Source organism: Doryrhamphus excisus, chromosome 12 (genome assembly GCF_030265055.1).
Source record: "Doryrhamphus excisus isolate RoL2022-K1 chromosome 12, RoL_Dexc_1.0, whole genome shotgun sequence".
Classification (NCBI taxonomy): Eukaryota; Metazoa; Chordata; class Actinopteri; order Syngnathiformes; family Syngnathidae; genus Doryrhamphus; species Doryrhamphus excisus.
Window position 1 is genome coordinate 6,790,001 of NC_080477.1, and position 14,632 is coordinate 6,804,632.

Consider the following 14,632-nt stretch of genomic DNA (forward strand, 5'->3'; position numbering starts at 1 on the left):
CGAGTGGTTAGCATGTCACAGTCCTAAGATCGGGAAAACCTGGGTTTGAATCTCCACTTGGGCATCTCTGGGTGGAGTTTGCATGTTTTCCCTGTGCATGCATGGGTTTTCTCCAGGTACTCCGGTTTTCTCCCACATTCCAAAAACATGCTAGGTTAATTGGCGATAATAATAATAATAGTTGGTATACATCTTGAATTCATAATAATAGTCTATATACATCTTGAATTAATAATAATAGTTGGTATACATCTTGAATTAATAATAATAGTTGGTATACATCTTGAATTAATAATAATAGTCTATATACATCTTGAATTAATAATAATAGTTGGTATACATCTTGAATTAATAATAATAGTTGGTATACATCTTGAATTAATAATAATAGTCTATATACATCTTGAATTAATAATAATAGTCGGTATACATCTTGAATTAATAATAATAGTCTATATACATCTTGAATTAATAATAATAGTCGGTATACATCTTGAATTAATAATAATAGTTGGTATACATCTTGAATTAATAATAATAGTTGGTATACATCTTGAATTAATAATAATAGTCTATATACATCTTGAATTAATAATAATAGTCGGTATACATCTTGAATTAATAATAATAGTCGGTATACATCTTGAATTAATAATAATAGTTGGTATACATCTTGAATTAATAATAATAGTTGGTATACATCTTGAATTAATAATAATAGTTGGTATACAGGCGGCACGGCGGTCTGGTGGTTAGTGCGCAGACCTCACAGCTAGGAGACCAGGGTTCGGTCCCCGCCCTTGGCCATCTCTGTGTGGAGTTTGCATGTTCTCCCCGTGCATGCGTGGGTTTTCTCCGGGTACTCCGGTTTCCTCCCACATTCCAAAAACATGCTAGGTTAATTGGCGACTCCAAATTGTCCATAGGTATGAATTTGAGTGTGAATGGTTGTTTGTCTATGTGTGCCCTGTGATTGGCTGGCGACCAGTCCAGGGTGTACCCCGCCTTACGCCCGAAGACAGCTGGGATAGGCTCCAGCACCCCCCGCAACCCTCGTGAGGAAAAGCGGTAGAAAATGAATGAATGAATGAATGAGTTGGTATACATCTTGAATTAATAATAATAGTTGGTATACATCTTGAATTAATAATAATAGTCTATATACATCTTGAACATGCATTATGGAAAATAGTTTTGCAAATGCTAATATAGTTGTTGAAACCTCATTTTCTCCAAGCTTTCTACAAAAAATGCAAATATTTGGGCATTTCACGAACCTCTGACTTTTTATAAACAGCCAATCAATACCTCATATAATGTGTTCAAAAACCATACAAAGTATCTGAAGAAAATGCAAGCACAGGGAGAACATGCAAACTCTACAGAGATGTTTCAAAACAGTTTCAAACATGGATCTCTTGCCTTTGAGCAAATACATCCAGTTAATAATAATAATGTATAATAAACATTCAGTCTGTATTGATGTCAAACAACAAGAATTACTGATGGCTCAAGGATTCTTCAACATGGTCGAGGGTCAAACTCACAACCATCAGGTTGGGGGACAACCACTTTACCACCTGAACCATGTCACCCCTGCTTCATGCTGGCCACAGATAACCGACTGAAATTAGGTTAGATTCTTTGTCCTGCCGCCATCAATGTCATCCAATGAACAAGGACATGGTGGACAATAGGTGGCCCAATTGCATCAGCAATGATGGCTCTTGGTCCTCCAAGTCTGTGTATGTTTCAGTCCATTCGACATGGATGCACATGTGGCCGCTATACTTTACTTTGGACAATTATTATGATTCCGTTCATATCAGTGCGTCTATTTAGTTGTGTGTAAAAATCATGATTCAGCCTCTCGTGACAGCTTAGTTTCCCCCTTTGCCTCTGTTCCGGTGTCCATGCCCTTACTTTGTAACCACTTCCTTTGTTGTTCCCTTCCGGTTCCCTTATCCCTGCTCTTTTCACGCACCTGCCTCTAATTTCTTAATTCTATTCAGTTCAGGTGTGTGCTTCATTGTCTTTGGTTTGGCTTGTTTGATGGTTGCCGTCTGTTATCCTGCTGCTGCCGTTATTGCATTAAACTCAGTGTTTTATTTTATTTTTTATTTTTTTTATTATTTAAAAGAAAAAAAAAACTCAGCGTTTTATTTTATAAAAAAAAAAATAAATGTTTTTCTTATTTAAAAGAAAAAAAATAACTCAGCGTTTTATCTGCACTTTTGGTCCTGTTCTCTGCATCCTGGGCTCTCATCGCAAAGCCCTCAAACGTGACAATCGTAATCCAAACAATTAGTTTAGGCCACTAAAAGAACGTGGTTGTAGTTTTGACACAATGCCAACTGGCTCTTCATCATTGCTCAATAGTCTATATACATCTTGAATTAATAATAATAGTCGGTATACATCTTGAATTAATAATAATAGTCGGTATACATCTTAAATTCAAAATAATAGTCGGTATACATCTTGAATTAATAATAATAGTCGGTATACATCTTGAATTAATAATAATAGTCGGTATACATCTTAAATTCAAAATAATAGTCGGTATACATCTTGAATTAATAATAATAGTTGGTATACAGGTTTTCTCCGGGTACTCCGGTTTCCTCCCACATTCCAAAAACATGCTAGGTTAATTTGCCACTCCAAATTGTCCATAGGTATGAATGTGAGTGTGAATGGTTGTTTGTCTATATGTGCCCTGTGATTGGCTGGCCACCAGTCCAGGGTGTACCCCGCCTCTCGCCCGAAGACAGCTGGGATAGGCTCCAGCCACCCCCCCCCCCCCCCCCCCCCGCGACCCTCGTGAGGAAAAAGCGGTAGAAAATGAATGAATGAGTTGGTATACATCTTGAATTAATAATAATAGTCGGTATACATCTTGAATTAATAATAATAGTTGGTATACATCTTGAATTAATAACAATAGTTGGTACACACATCGCAAAGCCCTCAAACATGACACTCGTAATCCAAACAATTAGTTTAGGCCACTAAAAGAACGTGGTTGAACGAATGGCATTTAGTGTGTTTTAGTGGTCGTAGTTTTGACACAATGCCAACTGGCTCTTCATCATTGCTCAAAATGACAATACATGAACTAATTGGCCAAAACATGTGGCGGGCAGCCAAATATCTCACTGCTTACAGTTTTTTTTTTTTCCAACAGCTAACACAAAAAATATGACTTACATAGCACAATTACTTAAAGTGACAAACAGACAGCAAACACATCATTTGGGTATGGTGGTGGAAGGTACAGTCTATGCCCGGCAAGTGATGAGATTAATGTACATATTTATTTTGCCGGCTATACAGTTAGCTTTATCACGGTCAGTAGTTTAGATAGATAGACTCAGTCGCAATGAGTTAATAATAATTTGTATGAAGTAGGATTCAATATTAATACATTTTAAAACATGTGTAACAGGCCACAGTCAGCCACAAAATAATGATCATTTATTATGTTAAAAAAAACGCGATAGCATGAAGGAACTACAATGTAGCGAGAGACTAGAGACTACAAAAAAAATGTTTTTCCGTTGGAAAAAAACGGTAAAGAACTTCACGCTGAGTTGATCGGTGTTTTAATGATGACTTCCGAGAGCACATCCTTTTTGGTTTATCATTTTTTTACCAACATAACTGTTTGCTTATGTAGCCTTTGAGTTAAAATGGCACATTTTTGTCAGTATGACCATGTGAAATAATTAGTGCAGCTCGATGTGAATAGCTCAAGGTTACACTCCACATCCATACAGTATGTTTTTTTATAAAGGTGTATGTGAGGGGGCAGGGATGCCATCTATTCTCTGTGCTATGTTGTGTGGATGTCAAAAGGGGTAGAGGTGAAGAAGGAGAGGTAGAGGTCATCTCCATGGTGGAGGAGAGGTTAAGGGCAGGATGTATATATATGAGTGAGTACGTGTGTGTGTGTGTTTTTTCTTTGTGGGATGTGAAGGTCTCAGGTGCAATATAGGAAATGTGTGTGTTTGGACTGATGCTAAGGTGAGAAGTGTATGTGCATGTGTGAGGCGTGGTGCGCCTGGCAGTGATGGATGAGGTGTGCTCATGTGGTCTCTCACCACACATATTATGGTCAAACAGACAATCCATCAGTAGATATTGGACAAGAAGATTCCACTGCTCCCATTGGTCCTTGTGCACCGCTGCACACATGTGTAGCGTGCTCCTCTCAACACATGAATGATAAAAACTCTAATGCGTTTTTAAACACCTTTGTGTTTTCCAACAATACAGACTACAAATTCATTTTTGTTGAAATGGTAATGGTAATGGTTTTATTGTATTTAAACATGCATACAAGTTACAATGGAATACTTCACATAGTACATTTTGCGGGTTCCATATGTCTGAAAGGAGTAGGAAGAAGCAAAGTTTATTTAATCCTACACCCATCTGTCAATTGCAATACATTTATTCACTTCCTGTATTTCAAATATGGTCTTTTTACAAAAGTAACAGAAAAGTGATAAAGTAATATTTGTACAATGTGGTAATATAATTCACATTTTTTCCCCACAATCATAATAAATAACAATCATATGTAATTATCAGTATATTATTATTCATTCATTCATTTTCTACCGCTTATCCTCACGAGGGTCGCGGGGGTTGCTGGAGCCTATCCCAGCTGTCTTCGGGCGAGAGGCAGGATACACCCTGGACTGGTCGCCAGCCAATCACAGGGCACATATAGACAAACAACCATTCACACTCACATTCATACCTATGGACAATTTGGAGTCGCTAATTAACCTAGCATGTTTTTGGAATGTGGGAGGAAACCGGAGTACCCGGAGAAAACCGGGTGGAATTGAACCCTGGTCTCCTAGCTGTGAGGTCTGCGCGCTAACCACTCAACCACCGTGCCGCCCATTATCAGTATAATATTCAAATAATAACCAATACAAATAGACATACAAGAACTGTTCAAGAGTCTTCCTTGTATTTTGCAAACAACAACTGCTGGTATTGTTTCTTGAAATCACAAATTTTGGTGCTTTGATTGAGTTCCTTGCAAGTAAAAATGCATGTACCCCCCATTCCGATCCCTCAGTCACACATACTGGTTGTCGTACACACTTTGTCAGCGGCGCCGTTGCTGCGGTGGATCTCAGAAGCTAGACCTGAGGGCGCTGCGTGCATTCACAGCGTGTCCGAAATTAATAAACCTTTCCCACTGAGAGCACACCTCTTCTAGCTCCAGCAACAGTTTGGCGGATCATTCACGTTCATATTCATAAAAACAGTCCCAAGTGAGATGCTGTTGTTTTTTTCTTGCTGGGAATCACCAAATACAATAGCTTCTTCATGAGCTTGTTTTGTAAACAGAGTAGCAGAGCTAGAGGGAGGGCGGGGGAAGCAGATCTTGGGGGATGGCAAGAGAGCTTATATGGCTTACAGCCACGCCCATATAAGGAAGCCCGCCTCTCTGTGACATCACAAATGGGCAGTTTTACCACTCCTTCTGAAATCGAGTGTGTTGAGCCATTCCAAACTTCTTTCAGTACTTACTTGCAAACATGCAAACCTCATTATCTGAAACTTTGGCATAATTTAACACAAGAATATGTAATCATATAATAACATATAATATATAATATTACATTCTAACTACATTTATAGGTCAAAAAAGTGGAAAAAGCATAATACGCAGGTCCATGAGTAACTGAGACGGCTCGCTTGACTTGGATGTTTTTCACCAATTTTGGATTAACATTTGCAATAAGAGGGCGGAGAGTGGTTCGCGCACAGACCTCACAGCTTGGAAACCAGGGTCCAATTCCACCCTCGGAATGTGTGAGGAAACCGGAGTACCCGGGGAACATGCAAACTCCACACAGACATGCCCGATGGGAACCGAACCCGGGTCTCCTAGCTGTGTGGCCTGCGCACTAACCACCCACCACCATGCTGCCCTTGAAAATAACATGTTAAAATTTTAGATCAACTCGTGGTTGTAATCTCTTTGACTTTGGACAAATTTAAAGAACATTAATAAAACAATCTAGCGACCTCACAGCTAGGAGACCAGGGTTCAATTCCACCCTCGGCCATCTCTGTGTGGAGTTTGCATGTTCTCCCCGTGCATGCGTGGGTTTTCTCCGGGTACTCCGGTTTCCTCCCACATTCCAAAAACATGCTAGGTTAATTGGCGACTCCAAATTGTCCATAGGTATGAATGTGAGTGTGAATGGTTGTTTGTCTATATGTGCCCTGTGATTGGCTGGCAACCAGTCCAGGGTGTACCCCGCCTGGTTGTCCAGGCTCTACTCTCATATGCCAAAAGTGAGACGAAGAGTCTTTATGTCCAACCATAACAAATACAACAACATGTTCATGCTGGGATAGGCTCCAGCACCCCCCGCGACCCTCGTGAGGAAAAGCGGTAGAAAATGAATGAATGAATGAATTTGCAATAAGAGTGCCTGTTGTAATTATTAGATTATTAGATTCAGATCCAGAATTCTCTCAGTCGCTCTTCAAATGCCATTGCATATCGACATGGCAACACAATAATGCTATATAATAAATACATGCTATGAAATGTAGATAACAGACTGTTGGGAATAAATTTAAGTTGTATATGTAGGACAGTGTTTATGATAGCGTTTAGCCAAGCAGAGAAGACATTGCTGTCCCTGACTGCACAACATTGCATAAATTACATCTTTGTTTTTTATCCTTGAATTGACGGCACACACCACCTTCACTTCCATTTGTACTTCCGAGAGGTCATGTTGCCTCTGGTGGTTCTTTGCACACGTGTCAGAATGATGGCAGCTCAGAGACAGCAATGAAAGAAGCGTAATTGGTTTTCATTTGAATAGAGGAAGATGCATGAGAGTGTCATGGTCAGTTATTGTCTCATAGCAACACACAGCTCAGTGGACGAGAGTCACTGCAATAATACGAATACCCAAACTGCATTTGGTTTACATATGTTAGACTTCAGATGACATGATGTGACATGACATATGACATATGACATATGACATGTGACATATGACATACAGTGGTGAGAAAAATGGGTTTGCACCCTTCTTGATTTCATTCATTCATTGTGCATTTCATTGGGCGAGGTACACCCTGGACTGGTCGCCAGCCTATCACAGGGCACATATAGGCAAACAACCATTCACACTCATGGACAATTTGGAGTCGCCAATTAACCTAGCATGTTTTTGGAATGTTGGGGGGAAACCGAAACCGAAACCCACGCATGAACATGCAAACTCCTGGAATTGAACCCTGATCTCCTAGCTGTGAGGTCTGCGCGCTAACCACTCGATCGCCGTGCCGCCCCGTTCCTGATTTATTAATGTTTTTCTTCTTTGTCACACTTCGATGTTTCAGATCATCAAACAAATTTATATATTAGTCAGTTTTTAAATAATAATAATAAATCAATTATATGACCAGTCCAGGGTGTACCCCGCCTCTCGCCCCAAGACAGCTGGGATAGGCTCCAGCACCCCCGCGACCCTTGTGAGGAAAAAGCGGTAGAAAATGAATGAATGAATGAATGAATGAATGAATAATAAATCAATTATATGACCAGTCCAGGGTGTACCCCGCCTCTCGCCCCAAGACAGCTGGGATAGGCTCCAGCACCCCCGCCACCTTCGTGAGGAAAAAGCGGTAGAAAATGAATGAATGAAAATCAATTATATGACTAGTCCAGGGTGTACCCCACCTCTCGCCAGAAGGCAGCTGGGATAGGCTCCAGCAGACCCACAACCCCAGTGAGGATAAGCGGTCTAGAAAATGGATGGATGCTAATTGATTATAACGATAATCTAGAATAATGTATTCATAATACATAAATGTTTTTAATTATTAAGGAAGAAAATAAATCCAAACCTAAATGATTGCCCCCCCGCCCCCAAACCTAATAAGTGGTTGGGCCACCCTTAGATCAGGACTATGACTAGACCACTCCAAAGTCTTCATTTTGTTCTTCTTCAGCCATTCAGAGGTGGACTTACTGGTGTGTTTTGGATCATTGTAACTGCTGCAGAACCCTAGTTCGTTTCAGCTTGAGGTCAGAGGTCAGCTTGAACAGATGGCAGGACATTTTCCTTTATGATTTTTTTTTTGGTACTTAGCAGAATTTATGGTTCCATTCATCACAGCAAGTCTTCTAGGTCCTGAAATAGCAAAACAGCCCCAGACCATCACCATGTTTTACTGTTGGTATAATGCTCTTTTTCTGAAATGTGGCTTCTCATTTACGTCACATGTACTGGGACACACATCATCCAAAAAGTTCAAATTCTGTCTCGTCAGACCACAGAGTATTTTTGTTCAGCAGTGGTTTTCCTCTTGGAACTCCGCCATGCAGGACATTTTTGCCCCGTGTCTTTCTTATGGTGGAGTCATGAACACTGACCTTAACCAAGTCAGGTAAGGTCTGTAGTTCTTTGGATGTTATGGCGGGGTCTTTTTGACCTCTTGGATGAATCACCGCTGCAGTCCTGGGGTAATTTTGGTTGGCTGGCCACTCCTGGGAACGTTCACCACTGTTCCATGTTTTCGCCATTTGTGGGTACTGTGGTTCAGTGGAGTCTCAACGCTTTAGAAATGGTTTTACAACCTTTTCCAGACTGATAAATCTCCATTACTTTCTTAGGGTTAGGGGTTATTTTTGTTATGTAGGGCTATGTAGGGCTATGTAGTTTTGGATATTGTTTTCCCCTTAATAATAAAAGCATTTATTTAAAATTGTATTTTGTGTTCAGTTGTGTTTTCATTGACTAATATTCATATTTGTTTGATGATTTAAACCATTTTAGTGTCACTAAGGGGGCAAACACTTTTTCACACCACTGTATGTGGTATTTTTTACTTTGATAATAATTCACATACTGTTTTAAAATGACATCCATCCATCTATTTTCTATGCCGCTTATCCTCACAAGGGTCGTGAGCATGCTCGAGCCTATCCCAGCTGTCATCGGGCGAGAGGGCGGGGTACACCCTGGACTGGTCGCCAGCCAATCACAGGGCACATATAGACAAACAACCATTCACACTCACATTCATACCTATGGACAATTTGGAGTCGCTAATTAACCTAGCATGTTTTTGGAATGTGGGAGGAAACCGGAGTACCCGGGGAAAACCCACGGGGTGCACGGGGAGAACATGCAAACTCCACACAGACATGCCCGATGGGAATCGAACCCGGGTCTCTTAGCTGTGTGGCCTGCGGACTAACCACTCGTTCACCAAGCTGCCCTTGAAAATCACATGTTAAAATTTTGGATCAACTCGTGGTTGTAATCTCTTTGACTTTGGACAAATGTATTAATTTTAATTAATTTTAATTTTAATTAATTTTAATTAATTTTAATTAATTTTAATTAATTTTAATTAATTTTTTATATTAATAAAACAATCTAGCGCGCACACCTCACAGCTAGGAAACCAGGGTTCAATCCCACCCTCGGCCATCTCTGTGTGGAGTTTGCATGTTCTCCCCGTGCATGCGTGGGTTTTCTCCGGGTATTCCGGTTTCCTCCCACATTCCAAAAACATCCTAGGTTAATTGGCGACTCCAAATTGTCCATAGGTATGAATGTGAGTGTGAATGGTTGTTTGTCTATATGTGCCCTGTGATTGGCTGGCCACCAGTCCAGGGTGTATGAATGAATAATAAAACAATCATTGCAGTTCAGTTCACTGAAATAAAATTACATAATAAAATAGGTTGAAACTATTAATATGATTGTGCAGGTGTACCCAAACAAGTGCTATGAAAAATGCAACGTTATAATATCATACTGTACTCACATTAGGTCTTCTTGTGACATGTAGACCTGTGACTTACTGATGAAGGCCACAGCAGTGCTGGCAGCAGTAAGGATGACCGCTTGAGTTGTGCTCAGGTGCACAGTGCTGAAGGCCAATCATCACAGGGTTGGTTGTGCCTAATGAGAGGATCTCCATGATCCAGCATCCAGGACAGGACACCCTGACCCCCATCCACCGGTGCTTCCAGCGGCTGGGCTCCAGCTGCTACGACACATTCCTGATATGGGCTGATTATTTGTCAAGGTACACGTTCTGTTTCTCTAACACAAAATTACAGGTTGACCTCCCTTTATCGAACATAACAGTGGGGAAACAATGTAGAAATCATAAACTAAACTTTGTAGTGTAAAGTAGCTCACATATGTATTCTGAGATCTTGTTATGTGCTGAAAAGTAGACATTTTTGTAACAAACATGCCCTACTAAATAACACAAGTAGGAATGCAATGGGATTTTACTTGGTCTCATGTCATGCATATATGTTTGATCGTATGACTTTTTTTAAAAAATCTGTGAATTGGTTATTTTGCACTAAAAATATGTTGAGATGCAAGAGGGAGCCAAACAAAACAAATAATTCATGGTTCCATTTATCACAGCAAGTCTTCCAAGTCCTGAGGCAGTAATACTGCGTTATTGTCTTTATTGATGCTTGAACAATGCTGGTGCCAGCAACTCATTCAGTAGTTTGTAAAGATAAATAAATCAATATAGAGCGTGTGGGCGTGACGGGGGACTGGAGGTAGGTAGGGAGGTGCTAAATTCTGTCCCCAATTTAGGGCCGTCAATAACAATGGTTGAACGGAAATGGCGCAAGTCAAAGCTACAGGTTCATTATGAGTTTTACAAAGAAAAGCTGTGTGTTTTCAACCAAATCTTGCATAGAACAAGGGAGAGTTCTTTTTCGGAAATCATTACTAATTATAGTAACAACTCTTGTGTACTGTTTGCTACAGTTAATAGATTAACAAACCCTCCAGTTTCACTGCCCCTACAACTCATGTCTATATCTATGGTAATGGTAATGGTAATGGTAATGGTTTTATTTCATTTGAACATGCATCAGATTACAATTGAGTGCATCCCATAATCAGTTCACAGTTCCACATGTCCAAAAGGAGTAGGAAGAAGCAAAGCTTATTAAATCCTACCCCTCCATCTGGTACTTTTACAATCAGTAACTGTTACATTTGTTCACTTCCTGCTTTCCATAATACAGTTAATTTTAATTTTAATTTTAATTTTAATTTTAATTTTAATTTTAATTTTAATTTTAATTTTAATTTTAATTTTAATTTTAATTTTAATTTTTATTTTTATTTTTATTTTTATTTTTATTTTTATTTTTATTTTTATTTTTATTTTTATTTTTATTTTTATTTTTATTTTTATTTTTATTTTTATTAATAATGCACCTTGTACTGAAGTACAAGGCGATATGGCCATACAATGACATAATGGGTACCATAGTAAGTGTCAATATAGTGATATATATAGCACATAATTGGTTGTTTTTAGCCTTATGCATTATTTTAGCTGTTTGAAAATTAACTATATCAGCAAGTTGAAGTATTTGTGATTTTAGAAATAAGGAGTTAGTATGTTCTCTGTAGGCGGCATTATGAATTATCCTGACTGACCTTTTTTGCAGTACATTTAGCGAGTGAAGATTGCTTTTATAGTTATTAGCCCATATTTCCACACAATAAGTAAGATATGGTAGAACCAGAGAGCAATAAAGAGTGTGGAGTGATTTCTGATTGAGAACAAATTTTGCTTTGTTTAATACTGAAATATTTCTGGCCACCTTATGTTGTATATTTGTAATATGAGGTTTCCAGCTCATATTTTCATCTATTGTGATCCCTAGAAATGTATTTTCGTTCACCCTTTCAATGTCTACACCGTCTATTTGTATTTGCTGGTGCGTGTCCTTTCTGCTGTTACCAAACAGCATGATTTTAGTTTTACTTAGGTTCAAGGACAATCTATTATCATCAAACCATCTTTTTAGTGTGAACATTTCTTTTCTGACCTTTCTAATAATTTTGTCTGTACTCCCTCCAGAAGAAAAAGCAGTGGTATCATCTGCAAATAATACCAGCTTTAAGTGTTTCGTAACTTTGGAGATATCATTGATGTAGAAGTTGAACAGTTTTGGCCCCAGTATTGACCCCTGGGGAACTAAGTGCAATGAGTTAGCATTATTTTTTCATGACAAAGTTCAAGGTATAAAAAAATGCAATAATTTACACAACATTGATAACTATTCTGCAGCCAGCTAGACACCTGAAGCTGACACATTTCACAACTGTCATTGACAAAACAGTCCAAGACATCAACTGCAGCCTGAGTCCGTCATTGTGCAGCCTTGATGAGTCCGTGCTGGGCTGTTTGCTATACCACAATTCATTCGTCTAGTTAACATCTCGCCCCGTATCAAACCTGCCATTCTTGGGGGAAGTCTTAGAGAGAAGGAAGTCAGTAAGCTGTTGGTATACAAACTTTTCTAACACAAACATGTGTTTGGTACTTTTCCAATCAGACTTTAGGCCCCACCGCAGCACTGAGGCAGCTCCGATCAAGGTGACAAATGATATACGGATATATGAAACACAGATGCACATGATCAGCTTTTTACCACTTAAAAACATTGCCAAAACCAAGGGAATAGTGTTTAAGTCGGATTTAAGGTTTTGGCAGTTTTATGCTGCCAAACTCTGCAGAAGATGTGTGACAATCATCATTCTATTCAACTGTGCGTATGGCAACTCAATGTATTTTATCTGCACATGATTCCATGTTTTTATGGAATGATTTGATGAACTGGGCTGCACAGCGGACGAGTGGTTAGCGCGCAGGCCTCACAGCTAGAAGACCTGAGTTCAATTCCACCCTCAGCCATCTCTGTGTGGAGTTTCTCCGGGTATTTCGGTTTCCTCCCACATTCCAAAAACATGCTAGGTTAATTGGTGACTCCAAATTGTCCATAGGTATGAATGTGAGTGTGAATGGTTGTTTGTCTATATGTGCCCTGTGATTGGCTGGCGACCAGTCCAGGGTGTACCCCGCCTCTCGCCCGAAGACAGCTGGGATAGGCTCCAGCACCCCCCGCGACCCTCGTGAGGAAAAAAGTGGTAGAAAATGAATGAATGAATGAATGATTCCATGTTTTTATGGAATGATTTGATGAACTGGGCTGCACGGCGGACGAGTGGTTAGCGCGCAGGCCTCACAGCTAGAAGACCTGAGTTCAATTCCACCCTCAGCCATCTCTGTGTGAAGTTTCTCCGGGTATTTCGGTTTCCTCCCACATTGCAAAAACATGCTTACCCTTCTTTTCTGTAAAGCACTTTGAATTACCTTGTGTATGGCTGGTGCTCTAGAAATAAACGTGCCTTGCCTTGTTTAAACATGATTAAACATACTTACTAACAAAAAAACTGAGTAGAATTACACCAATTAAATTTTCATAATTTAATAATAACTTCATAATAAATAGGTTTACAAGCCGAAACAAACATTAAACCTACTTCCATTAAAACTCCCAGGAAAGTCAGACAAATTAATTAATTTCATCCTGCCATATTTTTCTTTTTATGAGATATTTTCCACACAGAGATGTTTCACACAAGGTTTTATAACTAACCTTGCAAAAAAAAAACGTACTGCGAAAAGAGCTGGAGTTTTTTGTTATTAAATACAAATGTCACAAGCTTTCTAAAGTGGCAAACCTTGAGACAGTTCAGTGAAGGGAATGTCATTATGCTATTCAGAGCACCAGCTTCTACACAGGAAATTACTATACCCGGCAATTATTTTTTATTAAGAGAATAATGATAATAAACTTTTTTGATTTAGCACTTTTCAAAACTGAGTTACGCAGCGCTTACAGAAGATTAAAACCATCAAATATATTGAATAGCAACAAAGGATACAAATGTAAAACAGCATAGATAAATAGGTATAGGTGAATGTGGAATTTAAATCAACTCAGTAAAAGTAGATCTGTAAAAGTGTGTTTTCAAAAGCAATAAATTGCTTATTCTGAATTTGTTTTGTCTCACTTTAATTTCTTCTTTTGGGATTTTAAAGCTCTACTTAGAAGTTCCTTGAGATCCATCAGTGCAAAATGCAATTTTTCAAATGGTCTTAAAATTTACATCAGGAGTGTATTATTAAAAATGTTAAGATTCAGTCAGAAATTGAAATGATAGTGTGTTATATGAACGTACCAATCAGATAAGATAAAACATGCCTTTATTTGTCCCACATGGGGACATTTTTGCATTTTTGTTCTCCAATCCCAATCAGATTTTGGCCTCAGATTTGACTTTGACTTTCTCTCTCGTTTGTCTTTCTTCCAAAAAAGTCCAGATTTTGTTGCTTTGGCGTAGCGGGTGTTTAATATTTGACCCTCAGAAGATGCATTCAATTTATAGTAGCCAATACCACCCCTTGAAATTGTCATTTTGCAGTCATCGAAGGAGGTGAAGAAGTGTGTGCAGGCCGGATAGAACGGGTGGAGAAAAGTGTCAGTCATGATGTGTGATAGAAGAGTTTCAGCAAAAATGAAAGGAAAGGTATACAAAACTGTGGTGAGACCAGCCATGTTGTTTGGTCTAGAGCAAGGGTCTCAAATTCAATTTACTTGGGGGCCACTGGAGCTAGGGCCGCATCAGGTTTTCCAAAAAAAAAAAAAAACGCATTTATTAAAAACAGAAAAATATACAAACTTTTTCAGTGCTTTGGTTCCGATTTTCTACAATAAAAG